Genomic DNA, 10,958 nt, shown 5'->3' on the forward strand with positions numbered 1-10,958 from the left:
ACCCACTCTGAATCAAAGGACACTTGGGCTGTTTCCAGGTGTTTTTTTTTTCAATTATGGAAAATATTGCTATGAATGTTCTTTTATATGTTTTCTATTTAAGAGTGTCTCTAGGGAAACTTCCTTAAAGTAGAATTTCTGGATCTTAGGGCGTATGAATGTTCAACTTTATGAGCTAGTCCCATGTCAGTAAGGATATGCTAAATTATGCAGAAATGACAAATGAGCCCCCCCCAATCTTAACAGATTACAACCACACAACAGAGGTGCATTTCTGGATGTCATTACATGCCTGTTGAAGGCTGACTGTGACTCTGTCCCATGTTATTTCCCTCCGGGATTTAGGTGGAGAGAGCAGCTTCTACTTGGGACGTTGACCATCTTGTGGCAAAGGAACACACTCATAGGTAGTTGGCTAGATTCTAACTTTAAGAAAAATTCCTGCAGCCATGCTTGGCAATAATAGGGCAGAAAGTATAATCGTCACACAAGGAGGGGCAGCAAATATTTCTGAACAATAAAACGTCTACTGCAGGGCTGAACTGCTTTTCACCGTGGTTGTTCTAATTTGTGCTCCTGTCAGCAGTGAGTCCCATCCTTGCCACCCTCAGGCATTTTCAGACTCCATTTTGCCAACCTAGTGGGTTTAGGATGGCATCTCACCATAGTCTTATTTTGCATTTCTGTCACGTTTTTATATATTTTGTGTTTCTTTTTTGAGAAATGCTTGCTCGTGTTTTTTAAACCATTTTAAAATTTTGGTTATTTCTCTTTTTCTTATTGATTCATAAAAGTTCTTTATGTAGTCTAGATACTAATCTTTGGTTACTTATATGTGTTATAAATATTTGTTTGCAATTTGTTTTTTCTCTTTTTAACTGTGTCTCTCTTTTTCTTTGTGGAAATAAGAGGAAACGTTCTTAATTTAATATGGTTCAGTTTACAACTCTTTTCTTACATGGTTAACATTTTTTTTGGTGTCCTGATTAAAGAAATGCTTCTCTGCCCCAATATCATAAAGATATTTCCTCACATTTTATTCTAAAAGTTTTAAGTTTTGTCTTTTGTATTTAATTCTAACCTATCAGGAATCATTTTTGTGTATGTCGTGAGAAATGATCCAATGTTGACTTTTGTTTGTGGATAACCACTAGTCCCAGTACCATTTATTCAATGCTCCCCTTTTTCCCTATGGATCTGCAATACACTTCTGTCATTTATCAAATTTCCATCTATCCACAGGCGGTTTCTAGGCTCTCTATTCTGTTCCATTTGTCAGTTTGTCTGTCCGTGTGCCAATACGCACTGTCTTTGTTACAGTAGCTTAATAATAGCCCTTGATACCTGGCAGGACAAATCTTTAATGTCCTTCAATAAAGTTTCATATAGTTTCTCCAGAAGTTGTACATCTTTAGTTAGATTTATCTCTAGGTTCGTTGTTGTTGCTTCTTAAGCAGTTTTTTTTTGTTGTCGGAGTAGAGAGATGTCGTTGCGTACATTGCTTTATAGCCTGCCTCTTTCCTAAGCTTCCTTTTATTTTCTAATAGTACGTATGTGGATTCTTTGGGGTTTTCTATACACACAATCATGGTATTTGTCATAATAATAGTTTCTTGCATTTCTAGTCTTTTGTCATTTATTTCTTTTGCTTGGGGTACGCTTGACTTATCGTCAGGACCTCCAGTACAATGTGATAGTCTGTTTTTTATCCTATTTATAGAGGATACTTTCAGGGTATTTTTTGGGTAAATATACTTGATCAGCTTAAGGAAGTTCCCTTCTATTCCTGGTTAGTGCAGAGGGCTAGTTCTTCATTTTGTAATCATGAAAGGGTGTTGAGTTATATCAAATGATTTTTCTGGAAGAAAACAAAAGCATTTGATTACGGATGACTCAGTTAATTGTTCTTTCACATTGACTTGGATCTACTCTTTGGTCAGATTCCAAGAAAATTACTGCCAGAAAGAAATTTAATGCAATAACGAGTGTAATAATAGGTATTCCTCCCTTCCCCTTAAAGGAAGCTTTGGTGTATGATATAATAATGTGTTCAGAAACATTTTTTGTTTTAATTTAAATAGATGAAGTACCTCCATTTGGCTCTTTCTTTACTGTTTTGATAAGAGTTTTATTTATAGTAAAAGATGAAGGTAATATTTATGGAGGATTTTTTGAAACTTTCTAGCCAATCTCACCAAACACATGAAAAAGTACGAATGGGCATGATTACTTTTCCAGAACAAGAACGTTTGAGACTTGACTTGAGCACTTTGACCTTCTCTGAATGGCTCATATGCGGTCTCTGGGTAGAGCCGGTTGGTATTTTGGGAGCCTGACCAGGAGGTTTCAGGCAAAAATTCTGTTAACCTGGTATTCTGGTAAGAATAAGAGAACAGTCATTGGTGCTACAATCCTTTTAAAATAAGAGGCAAAGCAAAGCTGAGGGCGTTCACCAGTGCTGCTTCAGAACAGAGCTAGGTATAACTTTTTTCTCCCTTTTCCAAACTACAGCACTAAATTCCAACGTGGCTTTCACTCTCAGCTTTGGACTTTTGATGTTTAATTCTCTGTTGTCCATTATCCACAAACACAAAGGGACCGGTCATGCCCCACAGTCTTGGGTCACCCAGGCTAATTCATTTGTCCCAGATTATAAACATAGAAAATCCACCATTTATTCTGCTTGTCTGACAGAGGTTATGTTTATTACACAGACTGTACCATACTCTTATCATAGTATATTTTGGTATAATGTCTAAATGTTATAAATGAAAAACACAGGAACTTGGGGGTATGAGTCACCTTTCCCCCTAAATGACAGTTAACAAAGAATGAAAATAAAGACAGAATTAAATGGTCCCCTTTGAGGATTAATTTAGGAAATCCAATAATTAAGTTTAATAGAAATGCATGGAAATTTCTCTGATCCAAATAAATGAACATATTTAGGGATGTACAAGTTGCAAACAGTTTTCTAAATGCTGCAAAACAAGCTTCGGTTACTTCTGAAGCAAATTTGGATTTTCGTCTTTGGTGGAAGGTATCACTCTGGTGGAAACTTTTGATACGAGGGGCCTACGGTGGCTAAAGTGGGTGTCTCCCTCCTCTGCAGAGCCGATCTTTCCACTGTGGGTGAGGTGTGCTCACGGACCACAGAGAGTGTGAGTTATGTGTGGTCTGTGTGTGGTAAGGCCAGAGGAGCAGTCATTACCTCTTTTTTTTTTTTTGCGGTACACGGGCCTCTCACTGTGTGGCCTCTCCCGTTGCGGAGCACAGGCTCCGGACGCGCAGGCTCAGCGGCCATGGCTCACGGGCCCAGCCGCTCCGCGGTATGTGGGATCTTCCCAGACCAGGGCACGAACCCGTGTCCCCCGCATCGGCAGGTGGACTCTCAACCACTGCGCCACCAGGGAAGCCTTACCTGTCTTTTTAAAAAAAGCCTCTATAATAAAACACACATTGATCATTTCACAGAAAAAAAGAATATCTAAGAAAAACGCTTATTTTTTTAAAAGTTCTATTCCTGTTGCAATGTCAAATCATAAAGGCTAATTAATAGCGAAATAACATGCTATTCTTTGTAAACGATGGAAACAGACTTTAGTGCCTAGGTACGAGAAAGATTTCAAGTTTGGGATTTCTTTGTCTCCCAACACCTGACTTTTTAGTCACATACAAACATGAATGCTGTTTTTTATATCAATATTGATTCAGATAGCTGTATTTCAAATCGTCACTGAAGCCTTTCAGTTAACACGTCTTTCACAAATTCACGGAAGAGGCTGATTCTGACAAACCCACTGAAGGGATGACTCTGAAATAGATGACTTCTTCATTGGACCGGCATCCTCTGGAAGCTTGATCAGCCCCACGCTAGGACACGAAGACAACGGACCCACCTCCCCCTTGAGGGCTTTGAGGCCAGGGGACTGATAAGAGACATAATGTTACCAGGACCTACTATGTGCCAGGAGTAGACTCGTGATGTAGGAGGCAAGAGCGCTGATCTCTTGGAACTTCCAGCCTGGTAAAGAGACAGCAGGGCGTTAGGGTGCCTGCGTGTTTCGTGGGGAAGGGGTAAAGCACACACAGCAGGGGTGGAGGGAGGACTTCCTGGGGACGGTGAGGACAAATGGGAGGAGTAGGTGGTATCTACTCAGGCTGTGTGTTTTCCAGAAGAAGCGAGGGTCCCAGGCAAATGGGAGTGAGAGTTGGGGTCACGGAATGGAGGGGAGATGAAGGGAGCTGCAGGGTCAGCAGGGACCAAATCCCCAGAGTTTAGAAGCTAAATTTAGAAGCTCGGATTTTAAACTGTGGACACTGACTGGGGAGCCAGGGAAGGGATTTGATGTGATTTGCGTTTTCAAAAGATCTCCCTGACTACAGTGAGGAAAATGGATTAAAGGGATGGGGGGGCTCCTCCAGGAGAGACACATCTGGGGATGGGGCACAAGGCCCTGGTTCCTGGCTTGGGCAGTTGGGAAGACGTGGTACTGTCAGCAGAAGAGAGAAACCCTGGAGGAGGAAGGGGCAGGTCCAGTGTCAGCCCCAGACCCTGTGGTATACCCCAGCGGAGGGGCCACATGGTGCAGGGGGTTGGGGGGGAGATGGGGGATGCGGAAAGGGGCATCGCAGAGGCCAGGGCGGGGTCTCCAGAATCCAGCAGGTGACGGTAGAGTCAGGACCATCCAAGGCCACCAAGATGCCAGGAGAGTTGACAACAAAACAGATACTGGCGGGCTTCCCAGGTGGCGCAGTTGTTGCGAGTCCGCCTGCCGATGCAGGGGACACAGGTTCGTGCCCTGGTCCGGGAGGATCCCACATGCCGCGGAGCGGCTGGGCCCGTGAGCCATGGCCGCTGAGCCTGAGCATCCGGAGCCTGTGCTCCGCAACGGGAGAGGCCACAGCGGTGAGAGGCCCGCGTGCCGCAAAAAAAAAAAAAAAGAAAGAAAAAGAAAAAAACAGATACTGGGTTTAACTTCAAGGTATTAACCTTAATGGGAACTCTTTCAGGGGAAAGCCAGGCCGTGGGAATGCATGGTAAGAGACAGCAGGCGAACTCAATCCTTTCAAAAGTTAGATGGTAAAAGAAAGGTGATGGCATGGGAACTGGGGAGCCACCAGGGGTCCTGGGGTAGGGTTATCGAATAAAACACGGCACTCCCCATTAAATTTGAATTTTAGAGAAGAGGTGAATAATTTCTCAGTATAAATAGGTCCCATGCACTATTTGGGACATGCTTTTAGTGAAAATTGTCTGTGGTTTATCTGAAATTCAAATTTACCTGGCGTCCTGTTTTGTTTTGTTTTGTTTTTGGCTGGGCCACATGGCTTGTGGGATTTTAGTTCCCCAACCAGGGATTGAACCCGGAGCCCTTGCAGTGAGAGCTCAGAGTCCTAACCACTGGAACGAATTCCCATGGGCGACCTGTATTTTTATTTGCTAAATTTGGCAAACCTCGTTAAGGGGGAGTATTTGGTTCTCTTTTAATCAGAGAGACTTGAGCAAGGTGAGATGCAGATGTTAAAGGGAGAGTCTAGGGACTTCCATGGTGGGGCAGTGGATAAGACTGTGCTCCCGATGCGGGGGGCCTGGGTTCCATCCCTGGTGGGGGAACTAGATCCCACATGCATGCCGCAACTAAGGAGCTGGAAAGCCGCAACTAAGGAGCCCTGGAGCCGCAACTAAGACCCGATGCAACTAACTAACTAAATAAATAAAAGAGAGTGTATAACGGGAATCAGGTTGGGGGTTGGGGGTTGGGGGTGGGCGGGCGGGCAGTGCCTGAGGGGTGGACAGGGTGTGGCTGGAGTGCAGGGAGCGAGGGTGGAAGTATCCAGGGGGCCAGACGAATGCATGTGCTGGGCTAGATGGAGGGAGGGGGAGCTGCCTGACAGAAGGTTCTCTGGGATCCTCTGCCGGTGTGGAGGGTGTAGGGGAGGCTGAAGGATGGGAGATAAAGAGCTCATTTTATTGGAGGGTTGGCGAGCTCCTTCCAGGTAAGAGCTTCACCCTGCAGGGGCGGCGGGTCCTGATCCACTAGGGCCGAGCTTCCTGCAAGGTCTCAGAAGACACCGAGTGAACTGCCCACCCCCCACCCCTGGGGCCGGGGTTTTCCAGGAGGGAGTGACAGAGGTCAGCGGGAGAAGGAAGTTGAAGATATTGGCAAGAGAGTTGCAAAAAGATTCCAAGTTCAGGTTTTACACGCGAACGAGGTACTTTCTATAAAGGCCATTATAGTACATCATTCAATGTTTCTGAAGACAGGTTACCAAAAACACTTAACTCACAGGGTAATGTTAGGGCTCCGGCAGCAGCATATAGCAAAACAGCCTCCTCTAGTGCATGAGAATTTCAAGGAGGAAATGGACGTCAGCAAGGGAAGGAAGTCAGCTGAAAAGTGCTGTCCTTCCTCTTTCCCCACTTTCAAACTCCCACTCCGCCCCCAGCCTGCATGGGATAAGAAGAGCTCAGAGCCTTTGATACCAGAATATGGCTTTGACCATGACAAAGGCTGGGTGTACAGACTGTTGCATACATTGTGTACTGGAGAGAACTCACTGTAACCAGACATCATCCTCACCACCTAACATCACATTGTATATTTCTTTCTTCTTTATTGTCTGGCAACCACTGAATTTCTGCTGTGACCCTTGGAAAGTGCCAGTAACTGTGGGTTGAATGAACGACTGAATGAATGAGATCAAGTAGGCACACTGAGAGCCACCCGTTTTTTGCATAATTTTCAAGAAAATATTTCTGCAACACCAACACCTTTCATTTATTGTAATAAGATCCCGCCAAATTCTCTTCTACCTTTTACCCAGTGAAGACAGGTTGGGTGAGTTGCTCTCTATGGTTACTGAGAGCTTTAAGATTGATAGCAGTTTATTTTCTTCCAACTTCGATCATGATTGCTGGTCTTAGCAGGGAGAGGGACTTGTAAGAAGGCTGAGCAACATATACGTGTTCTTTTCCACTTTGGGGTGATTGGGGGAAAAGTTAAAGATTGTATCTTCCATTTGGGATGCATATCATTCCCTGATTTTGCTTCTATTCAGAGGATCTGAGATGGGATTTCATTTTCTGCTCTTGGTGTTGGCAAGATCCTGTGAAATAAACAATTGACCCCAGTGTGGAAGAGACAACCTGTCAAACACTGAGAGCTGAGATGAGGTGGCATTAGACCAGCACATGCTGGCATACATAAGAAATCCTGGGTTGCGCTTTTTCAAGATTTCTTTTCACTCTTATTCAAGTCACATAACAAGCCAGAATCTATTGAGAACTCTTCCATCTGATACACCTGCTAAGACAGCTTGAGGCCATATAGTACTTGGGTTAAGTTCATGGGTGTTGGACTCAGCCAGTTTGAGGTTTGATCACTGCCCTCATGCCTTGTGGCTGAGTCAACGTATGCTCTAAGCCTTGGTTTCCTCCTTTGTAAAATGACATGGGGCAGTTGCTAAGATGACATAAATAAGGCCTGTGGCACCGTGTCCCTCACAAGCCAAGTGCTCAAGAAGCCATCTTATCATATTCTTATTAAATAAGCATGTACAATTCTATTGAGCAATTTAACATTTCTGATTGCAACAAATGCTGTTAACTCAGTGTAATTATAATCACACATCCTGCAATTATGGTGTTTCCAAATATAGACACTGGCTGGTCTGGTTCTAAGAGGCCCCAAGAAATCAATCTTAGCACAGCTGTCCGATGTGGGGATGCCTGCTTACCTCCTGTGCAGTTTTGCAGTCTGATAACCATGGCTGTGTTCCAATTCTTCCTTCTTCACTGAAAAAAATACAGGAAGTTGAAATAGCAGGGACTTCCATCTAAAGTAAAACATTCCATGTATTAAGCTTTACAAGTGAATTCTGTGTATATGTTTGACAGTGGAACAATGTTCCCTTATTTTAAAAGACAAATTCCTTCATGGCTTGTGTAATGTTAATGAATAAATATGTTTGGTACATGAAATTACCCTACGCTATGCTTATTCCTGTGTCACAAGAACACTTTTTAAAAATAGAATTCTTCTTCTGGCCTATAGATCTCAAATATGAAGCATTCTTAAAATAAAGTTAAATGTTCATAGAGAATACTATGGAAAAATACTGCTCTTTTAGAATTTTTAGGTATCAGTGCTTAGCCTTAATAATTTTTGAGATATAAATTTTAAATAAAGATATGGAATAAGAGCGTCAAAACTGTCTCAAATGATAAATGCTTAAATTGCTGCAGATAATTAGTAAAAACAAATTTGTTTTCCATGATGCATTTGCAATGATATTTTAAAATTAGGCCATACCACTCTACCGTGACTTATTAATTATTAAGTTGAATTTTTTTGTGCTATTTCTTAATATATATTTATTTATTATCTTTTGCTGTGTTGGGTCTTAGTTGCAGCCCGTGGGATCTTCGTTGAGGCATGCGGGATCTTTCATTGAGACGCATGGGCTCTTTGTTGTTTCATGCGGGCTTCTCTCTAGTTGTGGCGTGCAGGTTTTCTCTTCTCTAGTTGTGGCACGTGGGCTCTGTAGTTTTGCAGCCCGTGGGCGCTCTCGTTGAGGCGGGCGACCTCAGTAGTTGTGGCGTGCGGCCTTAGTTGCCCCGTGGCATGTGGGATCTTTGTTCCCAGACCGGGGATCGAACCCATGTCCCCTGCATGCGCGGCAGATTCTTTACCACTGGACCACCAGGGAAGTCCCTAAGTTGAATATTAATACAGCAATGACTTTCTTCTTTCATGCTTATGAATATTTTTATAGAGCCCTGGAGGTGAAACTGCTGGACTATAGGGCATGTGAATTTAAAATGTTTATAAGTACTGTGCAGCACAGGGAAATCTACTCAATACTCTGTAATGGGAAAAGTATCTAAAAAACAGTGGATGTATGTATATGGATAACTGATTCACTTTGCTATACAGCAGAAACTAACACAACATTGTAAATCAGCTATACTCCAATAAAAACTAAAAAACAAAAATCATATAAAAGGTATGCAAGGTACACATATAGGGAGAAAAGTGAAGGAAAGCCATATTTTCTGAGAAGAAAACATAATATTTTAAAATATTTACCTGTAGATTCAATGAAATTCCATTAAGCTTTCTACAATTTTGTGTTTTTCATGGTATTTAACAAAAATTTTCTGAAAGGTATTTCGAATACCAAATAACCTGGCATATCTAAATCATTACTTTCAGAGAGGCCCTCTTCCATGTGCTATCCAGATTTATTATAAATATGGATGAATTGAGAGGAAATAGCTATTATTTGTTTTATATTTCAATACATGTTCCAAATTGATTAAAACAAAAATCAAAATATTTTGCATTTTAAAATGAAATAAAATAATACATTTACAGGTGTTGCAAAATTGTCCTTTAACAGGGACTGGGGGTAAGGATGATGAAAAAGTTCTGGAAATAGTGGCAATGGTTACACAACATTGTGAATGTTCATTTTTTTCCCCAAAGTTTTCTAATGACATGTTTATAATACAGTTTCCTGTAATTCAATCACTTCTTTTTTATTGAAATATTGTTGACATGCAGTATTAAGTTAGTTTCAAGTGTACTCCATAATGATCTGACATTTGCATACATTATAAAATGACCAGCACAATAATTCTAGTAACCATCTGTTCCCATACAAAGTTATTACAGTATTATGGACCATACTCTTTATGCTTATATTATATCACTGTTGTTTATTTATTATATAACTGGAGGTTTGTACCTCTTACTCTCCTTCACCTATTTTGCAACCCCACCAGTCCCCCCTTCTGGCAGCCAACTATTTGTTCTCTGCATCTGTGAGTCTGTTTTTGTTTTGTTTTTTAGATTCCATGTATAAGTGAGATCATATGGTATTTGTCTTTCTCTGTCTGACTTATTTCACTTAGCATAATATCTTCTAGATTCATCCAGGTTGTTGCAAATGGCAAGATTTCTTCTTTTTCTTCTTTTTCTTTTTTTTTTTTTTGGACTGAGTAATAGTCCATTGTACATATGCCACATCTTCATTATCCAGTCATCTATTGATCGATGCTTGGGTTGCTTCTATATTTTGGCAATTGTAAATAATGCCGCAGTGAACATTGGGGTACAGATATCTTTTCAGATTAGTGTTTTTGTTTTCTTCAGGTAAATACCCAGAAGTGAAATTGCTGGATCACGTGGCAGTTCTATTTTCAATTTTTTGAGAAACCTCCATGTTATTTTCCACAGTGGCTGCACCAATTTTCATTCCCATCAACAGTGCACAAGAGTTCCCTCTTCCCCACATCCTTGCCAACACTTGGTATTTGTTCTTTTTAATGATGATGGCCATTCTGACAGGTGTGGGGTGATATCTTATTGTGGTTTTGATTTGCATTTCCCCAATAATTAGTGATGTTGCACAGATTTTCATGTGTCTGTGAACATCTGTATGTCTTCTATAGAAAAATATCTATTCAAGTCCTCTGACTATCTTTTAATTGGGTTTTTTTGATGTTGAGTTGAATGAGTTCCTTGTATATTTTGGATATTAACCTCTTATCGGATATATTGTTTGCAAATATCTCCTCCCATTCAATAGGCTACCTTTTCCTTTTGTTGATAGTTTCCTCTGCTGTGTAAAAGTTTTTTAGTTTGATGTAGTCTCATTTGTTTATATTTGCTTTTGTTTCCCTTGCCTAAGAGATAAGACAAAAAAAATTGCCAAGAATGATGTCAAAGAGTGCTCTACCTATGTTTTCTGTTAGGAGTTATATGGTTTTAGGTTTTAAATTTAAGTCTTTAATCCATTTTGAATTTATTTTTGTATATGGTAAGAGAAAGTAGTCCAGTTTGATTCTTTTGCATGTAGCTGTCCAGTTTTCCCAAAACCATTTATTGAAGAGTCTGTCTTTTCCCCATTGTATTTTCTTGCCTCTTTTGTTGCAGATTAATTGCCCATAT

This window comes from Lagenorhynchus albirostris, chromosome 2 (assembly GCF_949774975.1).
Source record: "Lagenorhynchus albirostris chromosome 2, mLagAlb1.1, whole genome shotgun sequence".
Taxonomy (NCBI): Eukaryota; Metazoa; Chordata; class Mammalia; order Artiodactyla; family Delphinidae; genus Lagenorhynchus; species Lagenorhynchus albirostris.